Source organism: Haliaeetus albicilla, chromosome 16 (genome assembly GCF_947461875.1).
Source record: "Haliaeetus albicilla chromosome 16, bHalAlb1.1, whole genome shotgun sequence".
Lineage (NCBI taxonomy): Eukaryota > Metazoa > Chordata > Aves > Accipitriformes > Accipitridae > Haliaeetus > Haliaeetus albicilla.
The window spans coordinates 15,169,115-15,190,389 of NC_091498.1; the positions used below are offsets into that span (position 1 = coordinate 15,169,115).

General features: G+C 45.5%; 1 long non-coding RNA gene across 1 annotated transcript in view; it reads left to right on the forward strand.

Annotated features, from left to right (window-relative positions):
- The window catches only part of LOC138689457 (uncharacterized), a 60,604-nt gene that overhangs the window by 35,418 nt on the left and 3,911 nt on the right, over window positions 1-21,275 (forward strand). The window contains exon 2 of the long non-coding RNA XR_011328286.1: window positions 12,241-12,322. This is a non-coding gene — a long non-coding RNA (uncharacterized lncRNA). The remainder of the gene's footprint in view (window positions 1-12,240; window positions 12,323-21,275) is intronic.

The following is a 21,275-nucleotide window of genomic DNA, read 5'->3' on the forward strand; positions in this document are numbered from 1 at the left end:
GTTGCCTTTCTGATCTGTGATGCACATTGAACATATGTCTTTGTTTAGTTGCCCATTATTTAACCTAAATTTTCCCCCCCCTTGAGAGATTACAGGGAATTCAGGGCACATGGATGGTTTAATTTATCATTTTCCAATATAGACTGTCTTGCACTTGTGTATAGTGAAAATAATTTGTTGTCAAGTTATCCAGTTACCACCTCATTTTATATGCTCCATAATGAGCTATTTGTAACGATCCATACTTGTAAGAAGTCTAAATAACCCAAATATTGCCATATCACTACGGATAACTACTAAACATTTCCAAGAGCACTGAATCATCCTGATCCCTAGGAGAGCTATGTACATGTTTTTACGGAAACAGTTTGCTACCAGAAAATCCCTTTTCAAGAGTACCCGGGTTGCTTTTGAAACCCTATAGACTTTGGGAAAATTCAATTTGAGGGGAAAAAATACTATTTTACTAGATTTTTTTTGTTGTTCTAAGTTGCATTTCTTTTCCCTTTTTCCTCTTATTCTCATGTATTCCTTTTACAATGGCCATGTCTTTCTGTGGGATGCCGCTCGTAGCAGTAGCACGTTGAAGGTTATGGGCATGTCCTTGTGTTAACCACAAGTTCATTTTCCAATATATTACAATTCCTAGAGTACTCTAATTAGTACACATTCACCCCGGACTTGTCCTGCATGCCACAAGTCCCCGCATGACACATCCCTATAGTCACTGAAAAGAGAGGGGTGCTCTTAGAAAGTGGTTCATCCCCTCCCAGGATCCAGATGACCCTTGGCTGTAACTGTCTCACCTCCTGATGACTGAGGTGGTATATTATTCTCCTACTTAAATGAGGTCCTCAATTAGGCAGATGAGTTAGGTGCTTAAAATGAACCTGGCTCAGGCACTTCTTTGTTTGGTGTTAAACTGTTTCACTCCTGTGCAAGCAAGAGACCTCAGTACCATTCCTTATGCTTTAGTGTCTGTTTTCTAATCAGCCAGCCTGATGTGGTAGCAGCCCTCAGGGATTTAAAACGTAAGTTATTTCTACTGTTATTTTATGGCATGACTTGGCATGATGTGACATCCCTGTTTGGCTTGAACGAGGGACCAGTGACTTGGACTGCCTGACAGACTATAGTCAGAGACTAATGACTGCCTGCATACTGCTAGGAGGAACCCCCTGGGGTGGCAGGGGGACGGCTGCCAGCTCTGCTCTGAATGAACATCTTCACTAAGGAGCAGGCAGGGAGATTAGGCAGCCACGGAAAGAAGGACAAATAATACCGAAAACCCCAACATTCTAGCTGCTGAGAAGTCAGCCTTTGAAAAAGGTCCTGGAGTAGGTTGTTCAGGTTGATCAAACAGATAAATAATCAGGAGCCCACACTGTTCCCCAGTGAGCTTTAACGTTTCAGATGGATGTAAACATGGGAAGTTGTTATCAGGGAAATTGCAGTAGCTGAAACTGAACTGAAATTGTTTGTACATAGAAATGATCTTAAGGCATACAATTAATATATTTATAATGTGAGCTGCTAGCTGCAATTTCTGTGACTTCCTAAAAGAAATGATGAGCTTAGGTAGAAAAATCACTGCCCTGCATATTCTCAAGCTGCAGAATAAAATGGGGTCCCTTATAGTAGTAAAGAAACAACAGGGTTTCTTGAGACCTGCTTTGAAGCACCTCTCTGGAGGAGGAACACTTCAGAAAAACTCCCAGGAGACAAAAGAGCAAGAAAGTAACACAAGATAAACTCTAAGCTTGGGTCTTTCTGGTTTTCCTAGCTCTTCTTTTACAACTGTATTTCCAATCTCGTAATAAAAATATGTAATGCTTTGTTCAATTAGAATAACATTGTTTTTCTTCTTTAGCCTTGAGTGGGCTTCTGAAGGAATTCAGATAACTCTGGAAAGCACCAGGAACACTGGATTTTTTAAAATACTTCTGAAACCAGAAACAGTTTAAAGGGTTTGACTTTGCAGAATACATCGTTATTCAATTCTCCGAAAAATGGGTCTGGTTCCTCCTCTTTTGAACTTGCTGTTGTCTGTTGTTGTTTTTTTTCGTTGGTTGGTTGGTTGGTTGGTTTTTTTGCTTTCTTGGTCAGAGAAGGCCCAGATGTTACAGTTGAATTATATAATTTGATGCCAGAGGGGCACACCTGGTCCTCCAAAGGTTTGCTTTGGGAAACCTGGTCTACATTTTTAAAGAGTAACTAATGGCAGTACAAATGGACATAGCAGACAAACCAGGATTCTCCTGTGTTTAATCAGCTGTGCAGCGCTGGCATGAAATGCCAGGCCAGGAGTGTCATGGCTTTCTTGGGCATCAGTGCCATCAGACAAGAAAGCAAAATCTGGTTGGAAACATCACCAAGAAGTGCTGTGTGGAAGCCTCTTGGATTTGCTGTCTTGCTTCGATATAGGAGACTGTGCTAGGCCTCCAGCAAATCAGTGCTGAGCCACTGCAATATGGTGTCCTGGAAATGGGCTCTTTTTGTCATTTTGCTCCTGGTCTCTTCTCTGTCCATGGTCAAGTTACTTCATCAGCTATGCCCATGGTTACCTCTGTCCTTTATTTGCCTTGTCTCACCAGGAAGGGTTCCTAAACTAAGTGTTTGTTCAGGACTGGTAGTGTTTTGTAACTTCTTCAAATTATGTACATCAAATCCTGATACTTAGGAAGCTGTAAGTTTTTTAAAAGGTGGTAGTGGGGCTGACAGGGGAGTCACAGACCCCTTCTGCTGCTCCTTATTTTTTCAGGCAATATTCTTGATGACTGTTCACAAGTTATGCCCTCACCCAGGGCAGCCCTCCTTGCAGGGTACATGAGAGGTGTGGGGTTAAGGATGCTGTAGCCCCCACTTTCTTCCGAATACCTTCCTTAGGAGTATATATACTGTAGGTGAGATAAAGAAGCCACATGGCTGTTCTGCACCTATGGACTATAGCCTGTCTCTGTGTATTTTAAAACTGTGACATTGTTTTAGCTTGACTTCTCTACATTATGAGGCAGTTAACATGATCCCTGTTAAAACGAATGTGGGTGTTATTCATATATCAAATTGCAGTCATTTAATGAAATCACTATGAAATAATGTCTTGAGCGATAGCGGTATGAACTGGGGTAGCCCCGAAGTGATGTGAAATAACCATAGCGATAGTTAAGGATTCTGGGCTGTTGCCGTGGCTACTAGCCTATTTGACTTACCATTGCAGTGGAAGAATATTAGCCAGGAGACAACTCATTTCTGAGACTCCCACATGACAATAGGATTTTCTGCCAAACCTCCCTCCCCCCCCGCGGGATTGAAACAAGACAGACGTCAAACTGTTACTATTGTCGATTCTTGCAACGTGTCCCAAATGGTAAATTAGATTTTCAAATGTCATTAGAGGGGGTATTTGAAGACATATTTGAAAGTTTTCACATAGGCTGCTTTTTTCTTCCTGGAAAAAAAAAAAAAAAAGTTTTTTAATAAAAGGATTAGGTGTATATAAGAGAAAAAATATCAGCTTTCTACAGGAATTCTTTATATTTCCCAGAAGATAAACTATCTCAAACTGAAGTATTTTAACCAAAAACCTTAGTATATGTTCTGCAAAACAGCACTATGGTGCCCTTTTGGAGTTCAGTTTGAACGTTCCCCTTATCTCACGTGGATCAGAGCAGGTGATCCGAGGAGCTCTCCCAATGTGCACTGAGATCCAGTGGTCCTATATTCATACTGTCAAATGGCTCCTGCTGACATGCATCCTGGAAAAAGTCCAGTCTTCTCTAGTCCTTCAGGAGTCCTTATGCTTCTGGTGGCTTTTTCCACTCTTGGTTTAAGGTGCTTAGGAGGAAAGCTGTTAGCAGGAAGGCACTCTTAGCATAACCTGAAAATAAAGCCGTTTGGATGTCTTTACCTTCGATGTGTAAGAGGGAACCCACTCATATCACTTGAAAATCCACACCAGGGTGTTTTGCTGCATGTCTGAAAGGACTTACCTTCCAAAAACAAGTCAGTGATGCTTTGGACAAGAGCTATGAGGATTTCCTCACATTATATTTGTAGAGATGACATTAAATGTATGTAGTTAAGAGAGCGGTGCTTTTCTGGCATAAAATCATGTGCATCATTGTAGCTGTAAAGCCTCACAAAACCGCAGGGTTGCAGTTCTCAACAGCAGCATTTTAGGGATTCGATCCCAGTATCCCAAACTTTTCACCATAGATGAGTGTTGTGCTTTAGATATTTTTCTTGGCCCAGTGTGTGAAATGTAGGTACACAACCATAGGGCTCTGCATTCCAGCACTGAGAGGGCTGGAGTTTGTACAGAAATGCTGCCAGCTCATGGGCATCTGCAGGGCAGTTGTTGGAAAGGACAGTGGTCTTCAGCTTTCCCTTTCTGACTGCTCCTGCAGTGGAGACTTGTAGCAGAGGTGCTCCCTGGTCTGAGCCAGGCTGAAGTGAGTGTCTGGTGTGGAGGTGGCAGCAGAAGAAGGCCTGCAGGAAAACCCCTCGGTTAGCAGGTCATCAAGATCTCCGCACATCTAGTACAACTTCTCAGGGTGCCCAGATCAGGAGAAAAAGGACAATGAGTAAATTCAGATGACTCACCGAGGTGGGACAGGGTGGGGAGGCTAATGCCTGTCAGCCCCTAAAGAGTACAAAAAGGCAGATCCAAAACAAGCACATCATCACCAACCTCCAAAGAGTCCAGGAGACATGAGAAGATCAGGATAGCTGGTGTCTCTCATACGTGGCACCTTGCAAGGGATCCTGGGCTGGCCACTTGGAGACAAGCATCTTGGTGCCTGCTGATGGACTGGCTGCTTGGACGTGTCTCGGTGCCCGTTAGCATGCAAGTGTGAGGGAAATAATTTTTACTTTAAAATAAGATCATCTCCCCCTCCTCGAAGGTCTTGCAATCAACTTTGCTGCATTGTTGCAACATTATTTCCTACATTCATTTGGAGAGGAAATAATAGTTCAGGACCCAGCTTTCATCCCAACGTGAGTAAGTCCTGTGTGCGCATAACAGTGTGCAACCTTGGTCACATCCAGAGGTGAATCCAAACTGGCACTCAAGGCACTTGAAGGAAGGGTATAGTTCAGGAGGGGGTCGAGAAAGGGGGATCTGGTAGGCGAAGGACAAAGCTGCTCCCAGTCCTTGAAGTGGCTGCAAGGAGGTACGGAGGTGAGCGATGCTTAAGAGCCAGCACTCAGTGCTCTGTCCCGGTGATGGCTGGAGAAAACCAGAACACTAGGGGTGGTCTTTGCTGCAGCAAAGTGCGTATTTGGAGCCTGCTAAGGAGGAAAGGCAGCTTGGACGTAGATTTGTGTTGTTGTTGTATAGTTGAATCAAAGCATAAGGCAGCTCTCCCCTCGCCCTGCCTCCCCTCCTCTTTTCGTGTCCCTTAATACATAAAAATAAAGATCCTTTATGTGAATAAAAGTAGAAGGCGCCTCCCCTAAGCATGTTTTAAAAAAGCCAAAAATAGTCCCAAAGTCTCAACCAAAAGCGAACATAGCCAGGATTTCTGTGGAAAATATCTGTAGCTGGAGGGGGGCAGGGAGGAGGAATTCGGACAGGGGCTGCCCAGGCATTTCGCCTTGCCCCCAGTCCGGCTGCCCGCCATACCCCCTGCCGTGGTGGGGGGCTGACCCAGCTGGAGAACTGGGACTGGGTTGCTGGCCGGGCGGGCGGCCCCCCTGGGAGGCAGCAGAGCCTCTGCTGTGGGCTTCCCTGTCCTTCGTCTGACAGTTCTTGGCAGCTCTGGCGCAACGTGTTGTTAACAGCAGTCCTCCTAATTAATGGGGAACATGTGTGTGTTGCAGAAACCTTTTTATTTTTTTCTTCTTCTTCTTCTTCTGTTTGGTGGAAATACCGTAAAACTGTTTATATCCACTATAAAAGGGGCGGGGGGAGGGGGTTACTATCTTCCTATCCCAAAGGTTTCCTTTACCTCAGATCAACCCATTTTGGGAACAGGCACTTCTCTAATCCCTGGGTGTCTTTTCCTAAATGCTTTCACACATCTGCACCCCTCTGTCCTGCATTCCTGCCATACCATCATCTTGTCCTAATGAAAAATAGCAGCCTTCAGCCCTGCCAAGTCCCTCTTTTTTTTTTTTTAAGACAAAATCCTGTTTATCAAAAAGAATTTCAGAAGTTTGTTGATTTTTTCCATTCATTAACTTAAATTTTTGCAAAAAATGAAGAAACTTTTGCTTTCCCAACTGTTTTCCCTTCTTGAGTAATAAGAAAACAAATGTTTATATACCATCTGCCACCAGCATGTTCTACAGATGATCTGGCAGACTCGTATCTTCAGTTCACCTCTGGCTTAATAAGGGTCCCATGTCATAGGTGACTTGCTCTCCAGCACAAAGAGTGTTTTTGTTGGCTTAGGAATAAACACAGGGAGAAGAGAGCAAAGCGATGCATGGATCTGTCCCCAGCTGGTGCTGAGCACCAAGGGGACAACTGATCCCAGTGCATTGCAGAAGGTCTGCAGTCCCCCATGAATGTGCTAGGTCCCAGAGGACAGAGGTGCAGTGGTGCAGTGCTGTGCTGAGATAATATACTCTGAGTAAGTTGGACCTTAGCAGCCCTTCGTGGTGTCCTGTTATGCAGAGCACACATACCCACACTGTTTATTGCAGCCAGGCCTCGAGCAAGGACTGCTTTCAGTCTGCTAGGTTAAATAATGATGATACACCTATAAAGCTGTGCATGGCCCTTTCTCGAGACTCAAGCTATAGTGACACATGTAGGAATCCTTTCACAGTGGGGTGAATAAGCCTTGAGACGTGGGAAGAAAGCCCTAATTAATCTGGTCCCCTTAGAGGGAGGGAGATACTCCTGTTCCCATTTTATAAATGTGGAAGTAGAGGGAGAGAGATACAACGAAAAGCACTGCTGGTGGAAGCTGGTGGTGAAAGCCGTAATGCACACCTGCCCTTTGAAGTTTCCTGCTACCAGGATGAGGAAAAGCAGCTGATCACATTCTGGATTTCCCCAAGATATGTAGAGGCTTTCACAGATCCAGTACTGGAGCATCATCCTTTAGTGGGTTCTCCTGCAGCCAGATAGGTGTGATGGGTTGCAGGCTCCACAAACAGCACAAGAGCTATGGAGTTGTGCTTTGGACTTCAGGTTGCATGCACATACTGGTAACTTGGAAAAAACCTCTCATATCCTGACAAGTCTGGCAGGAAATGTTATCCTAGCCTGTATCCAGGTTCCCGGATGTGTTTGCTGAAGGTCCTGGGAGACTGGATATCAACAAAGAACAGCTGTACAGTGTCTTCTGGAGAAGGACGTTTCTGAACACAGATGACCAGAATACCTGTTTCAGAAGGAGTGGCTTCATCCAGCTACTCCTTGAACATTGACTGCCATGGTAAGGCTTTTGGAGATGTATAGAGTACATAGGAAGGGAGCAGAATGATGAATAGCAATCAGTATGCAATTTTGGCTTAGGGCAAAGTTAAATCTTACATTTTCCAAGAGAATGTTATTTCTGGTGGTTTTGGTGTTTTGCATTAAAGAACAAGTTCTGAAATTCCACAGATAACGCATTTTCCTACGTATGCCCCAAAAGGGTGAAAAAAGAGAAGGCCATTCGTGAAACATTGCCCTTTGTTTCTTGTGGAAGACAGCAGAAAATCTGAGACCAAAGCATTGAATGTTTCACTTCTCATCAAACCCATGGAAATGTCATTTTTTCCAGGTTTACCAGAGCCGCAAATATGTTCACATAAGCCGATACTACCAGTACAGCTAATGGTCCAGATTCACAGCCAGCATTAGTTGGCATTGCCCTGTGGTATACTTGTTACCTCAGCATCTTGCCAACCGTGGTATCATTTTCCAGATGATTTGCATGGAACTATGACAATTTATATCCACTGAGGATCTGGCCAACTCAACTGACACCCACCTGGGAGGACTTGGTTTTGCAGATCTTTACCCCTATCTTATAAACCAACCTGATTTAAGTGCCTCACCTTAATGTCAGGTCCTCAGCATTGTGTTACATGACATTTCCTCCACGACAATGTGTTGCATGACTTTGTGACATACCTGGCAAAGCTCCAGTGAGAAGGTCCAGTCTTGGTGAAGCTCCAGCGAAGGAACATGGCAGTGGTGTTTTGTTTTGCAGGACAAACACAAAAAGGAAAAAAAGTGAGCAGATGGATGAAACTAGTGGAATCCCTACGATGAAAGAAGAGATCGGGTCATTTCTGAATGACTATAACAGACCTTGACTGAGGTTACTGATCTGTGACAACCTTGAAATCTTATAGACACTGTGTTTTTTCCCCACAGCCTGCCAAGACCTTGCTGACACATCCAGCATAAAAAAAGAACCAGCATATGCTATAACCTGAAAAGTTTCTGGATAATCTTTCTCTAACATATTTAATGCTTTAGCATGCAGAAGCAGAGGGCTCCATCTTTTTGCATTTTATGACAAGTCAGTTAGTCCTTCTATTCCCCATTTGGTTCCCAGACTGAACCTATCCGGTTCCCATCCTTTGTGCCTTCAGGCAAGGGGAGCTTTTCTAAGTGTGCTGTTTATGTTGCCTTCACGGCTCATTCATCCTCTGTTTAGGGCTTTCTTATTACTGAAGGCAAGTCTCAACTTTTTCCTCAATGTCTTTGATGCTCTCTTATCAAGGGCATGACAAGCATCCAGTCCTTCAGTGAGCGCTCCCTTCCCCAGTACAGCTACAGTTTGTACTTACATATGCATTTAGTCTGCATACAACGTTAAAAGAAATACTCTTACCAGCATAAGCCACTGTTTTCTGGACAATGGTGTCTAAGCGAATAGCGTTGCCAACTTCATGTAACACAAACCCCATTTGCTTTTAGATGAGCAAGCCAGTGCTGTAAAGCTGGGAATTAGAGTCAGAAAGATAAGGAAAAGTACCACTGGTGGGCTGAGAAAGCCACAGCACGCTAGCCCTCAGAAATGTCTACAGCCAAGCCGAAGTTCACCCCAAAGAGGGTAAAAATCCAAAATGGGTGGATTTGGGGAAGTTCACCCAAAGAGAACAGATTCACCTGTTTTGGATTTTCCCAAGATCGAAAGAATGTCAAACTATGTACATCAGCTATGTGCACAGTTGGCTCCTCGTCACCATCCCGCCCAAGCCTGCTTGTCTCCCTTAGCACTTCCCTCCACCGGCAAGTCCTCCTCCACTGCTGCGGCTGAGGAGGAACTCGGTGGGGTAAGGGAGCCGCTGTCCACATCAGGCATGCACGGCAGGGGTTGTGCTCTAGCATTTTCCTACCAAGTCTTTGTTCTGGCTTGTTTTGGCCCTGTTTGTAGCCATACATACCATTTTTTTGCCGGATGCTGGCTTTGAACTCCACATTGCCTTTCTACTTCAATTCTCTTGACAAATGGCTCTGTTCAATCTAGGCCTCCCCATATCCCCTCTCTGTTTCTCTTTCTCTTGGATCTTAACCACGACTGGGACTGCAACCAGGGGCTTTGACAGACAACTTCAAAGCAACCTGTTTCAGTCTTAAGCTTGAGATCAGTTGTAAGTTATTCTGTGGCCGGCCTTTTTTGTGCAAACTCTGCTTTAGAGCATAATACTTATATGTTTCTTCTTTCTGGGTAGAGAAAAAGGCATTTCTCTGATTTCTGGCCTGTGGTATCAGAGCTAGCTTTTCTCCCTGCCAAACAGATCAAGCACCTCAGGACTAGCAGCTGTCAGACATAAGGCTGCCTGTTTGACTTGTCCCACAGCAATCCTATAGCTTTCTAGGTACAGCATGGAGCATTATGAAAGCTTTCCATATTTTTAGTACTTCAGCCTTGGTAAAACATCCAACTATGTTCAGCCACTGACTCTAGCTTTTTTTTCTTATTCTGGTGTTCCGCAACCACCTGGCACTTGCATAGTCTCTAGATAAACCTGTCTCAGCTACATCTCCTTCCAACAGTAACAACAGTTCTTGACAAGGGTGGGTCTCCCTGTGAAAAGGTAGGTGGTAGGGCACCTTCGAGAGCCTGGCACATCCCATCTGGACCTGATTAGGGTCGTGGGAAAGGGGTGGCACCTGGCATTAATAAAAGGAGAAGGAAGCAACGAGAAGGGCTTTTGGATGTTTGCATGATCTCCTATAAAGGAGGGAGTTAGGAATGAGGCTTGAGGAAGAACGTAAAGGAAGGTGTGTTTTGACAAAAGGATGAGGGATGGTGCTGTGGCAGAGGCGCTTCTCCGAAAGCTTCCACAAATCAGGTCTGAAGAAGACTAATTAGTAGAAATATTAGTATGTTGTCTTCCTAAGCTGGTATAGGCATAGGCAGATGAGGAAAGGTAGGGATGAGATTTTCAGAAACATGCCTGTCTGTCTTTCTCTATCATGAGAGAAAATGTATAGGGAGACTGGATGATGTAACAACTTAAAAATAAGTAAAGGCTCGTCCGTTGTGTCTTTTATGCAAGTCTGCAAGGTGAAGGCCTGCAGGCTGAGCCACAGAAGGCAGCGTCTAGGCAAAGTACTTCAGGAAATTGTTGTAGGGGAGAGCTGAAGTGACTGATGGCACAAGAGGCTGCAGAAGAATTTGGGTGATACCAGGAGATGTGAGAAAAGTCAGATGTGTATCTTAATGCACTGCAATGAAGAGTTAAGTAATATGAGGATGCTGTATCTACCTGAAGTACCATGTTGCTGGGGGTGGGCTGCCAGTGCTTCTCAACAGCCCAGGAGTAAATCAAACTCTTTTATTCCCTGTGCTTAGAGGGAAACTTGACAGATGGGCAGGAGGGGTGAGAATTGCAGCAATTCCATAGGTTTTTCAAAACAAGTGACCTGAGAGAAGATGGGAGAAGGCAAATTTCTAAACCTCTAAAAACATATGGGATTGCTGATTCTCCTTCATAGGACTGATTGAAACCTGCCTGAATTGTGTAAGCTCTTATTTGTAGGCTGCAGCTTGGCTTACAAAAAAAAAAAAAAAAGAAAAGAGGAAAAAAAGAAAGCAAACAAGGGGGGGGAACAGACCCAAATCCACAACACATCAAGTGGCCGTATAATAGCACATTGCAAATGAGTTCACCATGGGATTGCAGATGACTTAATAGTATATAACGACCCACAATGCTCAAGTGACTCATTGCCTTTGCTATATCTGTTCAAGCTCACCATATTGAGTAAGAGAGATTTGCCATCAAAAAACCTCTAATAAATTCTGTTGCTTTGAAATATCCATGGTGCTTTTGAGAGAAGTATGGCATATCTCATGCTCTGAGAACATCTCAACCCACTCTGCAGGGCTCTGGTAGGACGTGCAGGCAGATCAACATTCTTCAAGCCAGCTAAAAAACACACCGAACTAAAAGTGACTCGAGAGAGCTCCCCTGGATCTTCCCAAGGGGAGCTAAGTAGATCATTTTGGGTAGGAGCATAACAAGTTGAGGTGTATTTCTCACCTCCTCCCATTAGCCAAGGGATGGGAGATGCTGTGTTTGTTGATTCTGGGCACTGGGGAAGGAACTGTGGAGCTGTCCCATGCCAAAGATGCCCCCATGCCTCACATGTGTGAACTATCCAGCCTGCTCCCGTGAGGGGCTGATGCTCCACTGCATTGGTTGTGCTTGATCACGTTGGACTTTGCCTTCAGCAGGGGTGTATTGATACAGCTCAGTGCAAACTAAGGTCCTAAATTCCCTACTTTCCCCTCTGCCTCTTAACTCCATTTACCTGTATTTCTTGGATGTATAGAAGCAGCTTATTTACTAGGGCTGTTAATAAAATAATTGCACTAATGATATTAGTGCAAAGAGTGCAAGCCATGTCAAAGGCCCACTGTGTGCAGTGTTACATACACATGCAAAAGAGGTGAGGATGCTCTGATCTACAAGCTCTTGGCTGTGGCAACAAACTTCCTAAAATCACTTTCGTATGGAATGTTTTATTTTTACAATTCAGCCCAGACTCAACTCTGTCAGTTTGTCTTTTTCCAGTGAACTCTTCAGATGCTCAGCTGAATCAATTGTCACAGCTGACCTCAGGTTCTTAATTTTCACTAATTACCAAAATTGGCAATTTCCCTCTGATGTCAGCATGGGCTTTGCCTGAGGAATGACTAAATGAGACTCTCAGGATACAGCACTCCATAGATTTTAGGAGAGGGGTTTTTTGTATTGCTTCAGTGAGGGTGTGGGAGAGGGTTTGATAGAAAACTTTATAGCTCAGCTCTCTTTGGTTGTTTTTTTCCATGAAAGGTAACAGATGCTCATTGTGACGTGAACGTTATTTCAATATCTACAGAGGAGAAATGAGGACCAGCGCGATCCAAACTTAAAGGTTAGTTTATTTCAAATTATTTTGTGACGTCAATAGGCAATGTTATATATAGCAAAATATTTTTCCTCCTTACCGCAGGGCCTTTAAAAGGATATCTTTGTTGTCTTAGTTGCCATAGCAGTGACTAACGTGGATATATATACACGTATGCACGTATATATATGTGAGGAGGGATTCCCCAACCCTGGGGTTGATTGTGTTGGCTTCTGTGGTTGTATTTCCTCTTCCTTCCCCTGCTTGGGGTGCTCCGAGGCACTAAGACAGCTTGTGAAACGTCCTTGAGTTGGGAGATGAGTATTTTCAGTCAACCATCTTGAAGCGTAGGCCTTACTGTGTTTTGCAGGGCTCTGTTATTTAGCACTTATCTCCGAAAACAGGTAGTAAAGAGCTCACAGCCCGCTTGCCCGGTGCCAGGGCAATTCATGTGCAAAAGAGATGTTGGAGATTTGTGAGGTGATGGGGCTCCATAAATAAATTAGGCGGCTATTAGTAGTAAATGTGCTGTTTACTATTTAGATGGTTTCACATGTGCCCGTATTGTGCTGAAAGGCCTTTGACATATTTAGCTCATCCTCACCTCAGAATAGATTTTTATCTCTGTGCTCCTGTTTCAAAACCGTTCCTCCCTTTCAGCAACCTACTAATATACTCCAGAGATCTTCCTGTCCGTGGTGTCTGTTGTGGTCCTTCCCTGCGTTTTCCCTGCCCTGAACTCTGCACCCTGTGAACAGTGGGACTGTGATCCAGACCTGGAATGGCCCCTGGGTGCAGCCCTGGGGAAATGAAACACTTGCAGGGGGTTTCTAGATCTCCTTTTGACCGCGTTCAGTTGTCGCCTAAATCTGAGCCCCTCTTCTACTCTTATGCTGTACTGTATATGCTATTCTTGCACTGGCCCCAAAATACTTGATAAACACATTAAGCAGCATGATTGTGTTCATGGCGTGCTGTTTGCGCGCTCTCATTTGCGTCTGTAGCAATTTGTGCATCTGCCCTTTTTCCTTTCTGTTCCTGGCAAAGCATCCGGCAAAGAACAGCTACCCCAGGGGAGGGAAAGAGGTTCTGCCTGTGGTTTGTTCTTGCCTTGTTTTCTAGTGTTTCAGCCCAGGAGAACCCTCCTGTCTAAAGGCGCTGGGTAGAAAAGTTTCTTTTCTCAGGGACTCCTTCGTCTTGGCTCTCGCCTAGGTCCAGAGCTCCCTGGTCCGTCAGCTCCTCACCATGGGTGGGCAGGTGGTGCCTACTCTGGTTTTGTGATTGCAAGTGGGAAACTGTTTGGGTGCAGAAGTCGGTCTAGGAAAGTGGGATGAGGGGAATGGAGGCATCTGCAGGCAACTGCCCCTTCCTTCTCATACTTCACCAGCTTTGCCCTGGTCTCAATGCCTTTCTTCAGCTTGCTCGGGGAGGAAGAGGCGATACAGTGGGTAGTTTTGGTGCAGGGGTGAAGCTGCCTAACTCCTCTGTGCTGCAGTCCTGTCTCTGATGATAACATGTCACATTCCTGATGTCTCTCCCACCCCTTCTCCTCTCCCGCAGTCAGACAGCAGCAAAATCCGAGCTGGTAGCTGCGGAGAGGGATTGACTCCAGTTTCTTTTACTCTCTGAATATCTTTTGCTTCTCAAGTGTCAACAAACCACAGGGCTGGTCCTGGATGTGATGTGGATATAAGCTTCCTCTTCGCAGCTTTTGGGGGCTGGCAGGAGTAAGAGGGGTGGGAAAGGGAAAGGTTATTGCTATCTGAGAACAAATGGGTGAATGTCTTCAAAACTACTTGCAAATCCCATGTGTTTGTTGGAGCTGCTAGTCAAACTGGATGTGGCCATGTGTTGGTGAAGGGAGAGCATTTATTCGCAATACCATCCCAAAGAACAGAAAGAGGGGAATCTGAGAACCTGAACCAGCCTAACTTTTTGTGTTTAAACTCTTGCTTTCTTATGCTTCTTTTTCCTAGTGATTTTCATATTGGGGCTTTTTCACTTCACCTATCCAAACCTAAGCTTCTGCATCCCTGAAGCCACCCAAAATTCAGCTTTTTTCTTTTTGCCTGTGTTTGTTGTTACCAACAAGTAAGATGTTGGAATGAGAACTTGGCTGGCCATTGTGTTGATGACAAATGAAAGAGGAGCAAACACAGCTTGCTTGTCTGCAGCTACAGTGGTTCAGCAGGGCTGGCAGTAGTAGACATGTTGTTTGTTGATAAAACATGCAACACCAAACTCTAAGAAGGAGCTGAGATAGATGGTATCTCGGTGCAATAGTCTGCCTGTCCCACCTGCAGCTTCAGAAATCCAAGCTTGTTGTGCTGGCTTAACCTGGAGGAGTTGAAATGGTGCACGGTTCCTGCTGGGTGAGATCAGGAAAGATGCTCTATGAGGGGCTGCGAGCACTTGACAGGTAGCACAGAGCAAATCATGATGTGCCATTTGCAGTGGTGATGTGTATGCACATCTAGTCTTGGACGCGTATGCATGCTATGCTGACAATGTGCTTAGGTAGTCTTATATATATATATAATGTACACACACACATATACGTGTGTTGTGGTTTAACCCCAGCCAGCAACTAAGCACCACGCAGCTGCTCACTCCCCCCCCCCCCCCCCCGCCGTGGGGTGGGGGAGAAAATCGGGAAAAGAAGTAAAACTTGTGGGTTGAGATAAGAACGGTTTAATAGAACAGAAAAGAAGAAACTAATAATGATAACACTAATAAAATGACAACAGCAATAATAAAAGAATTGGAATGTACAAATGATGCACAGGGCAATTGCTCACCACCTGCTGACTGACACCCAGCTAGTCCCTGAGTGGTGATCCCCTGCCCCAACTCCCCCCAGTTCCTAAACTACATGTGACGTCACACGGTATGGAATACCCCGTTGGCCAGTTTGGGTCAGGTGCCCTGGCTGTGTCCTGTGCCAACTTCTTGTGCCCCTCCAGCTTTCTCGCTGACTGGACATGAGAAGCTGAAAAATCCTTGACTCTAGTCTAAACACTACTGGGCAACAACTGCAAACATCAGTGTTATCAACATTCTTCACATACCGAACTCAAAACATAGCACTGTACCAGCTACTAGGAAGACAATTAACTCTATCCCAGCTGAAACCCGGACAACATGTGTATGTCAGTGTACGTGCATGGAAGTGCCATGTAAAGGAGTGAAGTCAGAGTACCCTGGTGTGCAGGGCAGTCAGCTGGTGCTTCTGTAATATGAGAGATAAGAGTTAGCAGCTACTGAGCATGCTGCTGTCTTAAGGCGTCTTGAGGAAAGGCCTCCAAAGAGATCTTGGAGCAGAAGGAGGACCTGCTGTCATAGTGGTGTGGTGGCTGCTGAAGCTAAGGATCTTAGGTGCAAAACAGTGAAGGAAAAGGTCTCACTACTTTGTTGCAAAAGTCCTGCCTCCGGCACATCAAAGGTTTAGCCCCAGTTAAAAGAGATGCTAGTGTCATACCCAGGCTCTGACTTGATGCTTTGGGCTATGCTGTTCAGTCAAGAAAGGACTCCATAAGCGCATGCAATATAGTACTGCTTGCAAAAAGGTGCAAGCATGTCAGCCTGCAGGGTCCAAGGGATTGCTAGAAAGCTCAGCAGCCCTCCGAGGTCCAGCATAAATCCTTGCCTTACACAAGCAGTCATGACAAGTGCGTGCTGGGTTAGAGGTGCACCTCAGGGCACAAACATCATTTCTTGTGCTTCAAGTGTATACCGTTGCATTGTCACTGCTAAACAGTGTGTCTCTGGGTCACAGTCCTTTTGGGGCTGGATGTTGGGGTGCTTCTGGTGGATGATGAGGGCAGGTTGTCCCTCACAGCGTGTGTATGTCCCAGGAAGGGATGGCAGAAGCTGGCATGCTGTCTCAGCTGGGCATGCACGAATGAGGAGAAAACCATGTGAACACACAAAATGCAAATGACTGCAAGGGTTGTTGGATGGGAGTGAGAAAGGTGACAGGGATGACATCATCCCTGGGTGCGGTGCAAGTACAGGGTTGTGTCAAGATGGGGGTGAGAAGCCTCCATGGAGAAAATGCCTGAACTCCCATCTCTGCCCTGCTGCTCATGAAGACAGAGCTGCTCTAATGAAGCTCTGTGGGAGGGGGTGCTGGAAAGCAGCAGGTATCAAATTCTCATAATTATGGTGGTAGTAAGAGACAGACCTTGGACCATAAAAGCTGGCAGCCTAAATAGCCAAGAAGCACAGGATGGCAAGGAATGTGGAGCTGTGGAGGGGAGACGTGACTTTCCAAGGTTACACAGTGGGGTGGCGGGGTAGCCAAGACCAGTGGCCTGACTCTCAGGCCACTATCTTAGCAACTTGACCACATTCCCCTCAGTAATAAGAGTCACGCTGAACCTTCGCCAAGAACCAGCTTGGCTCTGCTCTGAATGGTCACCATTTTTGAGGTTTTCTTGGGGGAAAGAATAGCAGTTCAACAGTAAATAAACCCATTCTTTTTTAGTTCTAGAGGTACTAAAAGCAGTAGTGTTGGGAAACCAAAAAGTATTGTTGGTTTTCTTCACTGCCCCAAACCTGCCAGGAGGCAGAATATCTTCACCTCCGCTGGTGTCTTTCAAGAGAAATGTCTCTTGTAAAACTGCTGCCCCTGCTTTGAAGCATCCCAAGTGCTGGGTGCTTCTACAATATCTCTGAGGTTTGCTTACTATAGATACCGTGGTGGGGAAACAGGACCATAACAAACCTGGCTCCTCACCAGTTTAAAAGGTTGCTTTGATAAGTCAAAGCCCTCCAGTACGCAGCAGTAAGTAGTCCTCATCTCATCCATTCATACATTTGATTTTAATGATTTGATTTACTAATGATACACAGCAGCGACCTCTCCCTTGAAAATAAAGCGTCCAACCCTCAGTTACTTTGTACATGAAGATAAATAGATTGGTGCGGAGTTTATGGATCTTAGGGATGCTGGTCCAGGCTCTGAACAACAGAGCCCATTTAGTTTCAAGAGCTGAAGCTCCACAAAATGTTCACAGCAAAGCCCCAAACTAGGTGCAATAAACCTAACACCAGCCAAGTTTGCAAACCCAGCCTGAATTGCAGGAAAGCCCTGGGCCAGGTTTGGAAGAAGCCCTGGGCCAGGTTTCCAGTCAGCTTTGAAGCCACATTTTTAAAGAGGCTCCTGATCAGGATTTTGATCTTCTCACAGGCTATGCTTCAAGGGATTTCCACCAGCCAGGATTTACGGTCACTGCTGCCAAATCCCAAACCTGCTTGGGACAGAGCAGTGGCAATGTCCAGAGGCAAGTTTCAGCTGTGCCTAGCCCCTGGTCCTGTGCAGGACTGGTGCCCTGGGGAAGGTGCTCTCAGCCCGGCCGGCAGTGTGGGCAGGGCTGAGTGGCAGGCAGCTTCCCCTATAGATTGCAGCAGTTTCATTTTCATCGGGTTTCAGCACTTGGCATTTTGGGCTGAATTTCACGCCAAGTTTTCAAATCCAAGAGGCCTGCAGGCCTTGTGGACATGCAAAACCACCAATGTAATGAAAATTGGTTTAAAATTGATTTAGTTCAAAAAAAAAAAAAAAAATTCAAGCCACCATGTGGAAACATTTAGAAGACTCAGTTACGAAGTTTAGCTAAATGGAAGTAAATGCCTTTGAATGTGTCCATACAGAGCACTGGCACTGGAGAAAGTAAATCTACTGTGAATTTTAATTAAACCAGTTAAGCTCTGGTTTAATAACCAGCAGTAAGTAAAACTTACCAAAACACCTATACCACTGCTTAGACTCTGAGAAATGCAGAGAGTCTCCCAGTTACCTTTGTAAACTTTCCCAGACACTTAACATCATCTTTTGGGGGGCAGGCATTGGTGTTTTGGTCCAGATCCTTGAAGACACTTATTAAAATGTCTAAGCACCACTGATTTCAGAGACTGTCTAATGCCTTTGAGGATCTTGGCTCACAGACTTCATTCCTATTAACCTGAGGGGAGGATTCTGCTCTTCTTGGTCAGCTGAATAACTTTGAGCTGTGGGATCCTAAATGACTTAAGCCCAGTAGCAATTTATGGTATCTTTTAGGTTTCGAGGCTATGGAGTATTGTAACAGAAACACATAGGGCAGGGAGATGCTCCATAACCCCAAACTCTCCAGTCTCTCATGGGCTTGTGGAAGTCATGTCCGTGCACAGCTGCCTGGGGCTTTGTGGTGCTTCCTTGATGTCAATCCTGTTTGGTCAACGCAGCCCATCAGGTTGAGTGAATGCCCTTATTTTGGGTTGTTTCTGTGTAGCTTGGGTAATTTCCCATTGAATAAAAAGCGCTCATCAGTCCTTGCACTAGGTTTCAATGAGGCGAAGAGCCAGCTGCAAGTTTCCAGGTAGCTCTGTCCTGACAACGGTGTGGAAGAGATTTGTAGCTGCTGTTGCTGAGCTCTCACAGTAGTATCAGTGGTCTTTGTCCTGCAGTTGTTTCATTCTCTGATTTTTGGTTTATGGTTGGGTTTTTTTCTTTTCCCTTGCCAGTGTTGTCCTGCAAACCCCACCTGTGGTACCATGAGCGCAGGATACCTCTGCTCCCTGTCTTTCCCTTTCGCATCTGCCTGTGCGCACGTCAATGTGCGTAAACATGGCAACCTCAGAAGTGACGTGATCAAAAGTTTTCAGAAGGGCTCTGCGTGTTATGAAATGTTTTGAGGCTCAAAGCTCAAAGGGGGAAGTCCATCGTGAATTCCCCATGTATAACTAATTTGGGAAAAGGGATTAAAATGGGACAGAGCCTTTCACTTTTCCTACCCCCTCCTCCATGGCCCCTTTCAGAAAATTAGGGGGCCCCTCTCTGAGAAGAAACTGTTGAAAATTGCACACTACTTTCCCTTCCCCTTCCTCCTGAACATAGCCAGAACAGCAATATACATTTCTGAGGTTTGGCAGCAGCATCTGAAAGCATGTTTTTTTGCCAGAGAAGGACTGGCTGATGGGGGCCAAAATGCATGTGGGCTTGGGGGACGCTCGGGGAAGGGAAGAGAAGGCACCTGTACCCTCTCTCCCTACCACTGCTATTGGGGACCTTATTCCCACTCTTTCCCAATTGGTGCCTGCTGATCGCGTTTATTCCCTGGACTGTATCATTGGCCGCTGGAACGAGACCCGACGGCCGAGATTTGTGCCTGAACTTTGGTTTCATAACAAAAGCAGAGACAGTTGTTCTTGCAACAGACCTCTTTTGGACTGAACAAAAACATGTACAACCCATGTGCGGTCCATACAGCTGAGAAATATGACGTTAGCTAAACTAGTCCGGAGCTAGCAATGATCCTGTTTTATGTTAAGCTTTTCTCTGCTGTAACATCACTGCCTGCCTCCTCGCAGCCTCATCTCTGTCCATGTCCTGCCTGACACAGCACCAGCCCCCTTAGCTCACTGAGAGCCCCCTTAGTCTGCTTCGGTTCTTGTTACTGCAACGTCTAGACTGGTATCTCGCGCCGCAGTATGCATGCATGTTTTTAGCATCGTGCTGAAGTCTAATGATGATGTCTCAGAGGAAGAAATTTACATTTCATTTCAGAATTTTTGTGGAAAGATTTGAAAAGTTGTTTGGGGTTTTTTGGGGGGGGGGGGGGTAGTTTTGATGCCCAATAAGTCTGAAATCCAAAGTATTTTCATGGCTCGCAAGCTGAAAAGCCCTTCCTGCACTTCTTCCTCTCTGCCTTCCTTTCATTTAAAAGGAGAAGGGAAAGGAAAAACAGAAGGGGACAAAAAAAGGTATTCTCTCCCCTCCTGGACAAGGGTTGTAAAATGTCAACCCATAAATGAAACTGTCTCGAGCATTTTGTTAGAGCTAAAAACAAAAGGGATATTTCATTAGAAAAAAGTCTTTATTTAACAAAAAATCCAGACTAGTTGCCATTATTAAATGTTCATTTATGGGCACAAACCTGTCTCTTTTTGCCCGTGTTAGAACAGCATCTAGGATGTGGAGGCTCTAGGGCATGCCTGAAGCCTCTGAGTGCTGCAGCAGCATGGGTGACGCGCCTCAGTGTTAGCTTACAAATATTTCCTTGTTTATCATCATAATGCAGAGCATAAATATGTACATTTAGCTTGTCGCCTTCCTCAGCTTGGGATGTGAGGAGGCATTCATGCTTCAGTGAGCTATTGTCCCGTAGTTAAACTCTGTGAAACTTTCTCTGTGAGCCCACAGCAGTGGGGTAGATGGAGTTATTCCTGCTGCCCCTGAAGTTCAAGCCCCCGTCAGAGGAGCTGCAGCCATCAGCGTGGGAGAGGAGAGAGGGGCTGCTGTTATTCATGTTTTTAACATGGCTGGGTTCCACTTTGGCAGACGGGAGAGACTGCAGTCTGAAAGCCGTGGGCTGATAAGTGGTTTTTGAAAGATAAGATATGAAAGACTCTGTAATTCTGGACGAGAGTGTTGAGTAGTTTATATGTGTAAGTCCAGATGTTCAGTAGAAGGAGCTGTTCCAACCCTTCAGCTGCGTGTGTCTGCTTGCACGTGTATGGTCTGGTGCGCTCATGGCACTGGCCGAGCAATGGTCCCCAGTCCCCGGGAGCAGCAAACAGGGCACGGAGTCCCTTGTAGAACTCGGGGGATCCACAGGGTTAATATTCAGGCAGTGCCCCATTTCTGTTTTGCTTTGACACAGCCATATTTCACCAAGAGGTTGAGGATGCTTTCTAGTCACGGAAGCTGCATCTGAAGCTGCAGCCCAAACTGTCAGGGCAGGGGAAGCCCCGGAGCACCTGTGCCCTGAAGACACTGCGATCTGGGCACACCTCTCGGTCACAGGCGCTGCCTTGCTAGTCCCAGGGGACACTAATTTACCACTGGCCTACTAAATGCTACCCTCATGGTGCTGGTGTCGATAGCTAAGGCACCCAGAGCACAGGGAGGCTTGGTTATAGCCTCCCTGCTTTCTCCCCTGACTCCCACCTGCGTAATGAGCAAGGAGGAAATTAACTCCCCACTTGCATGTGATAG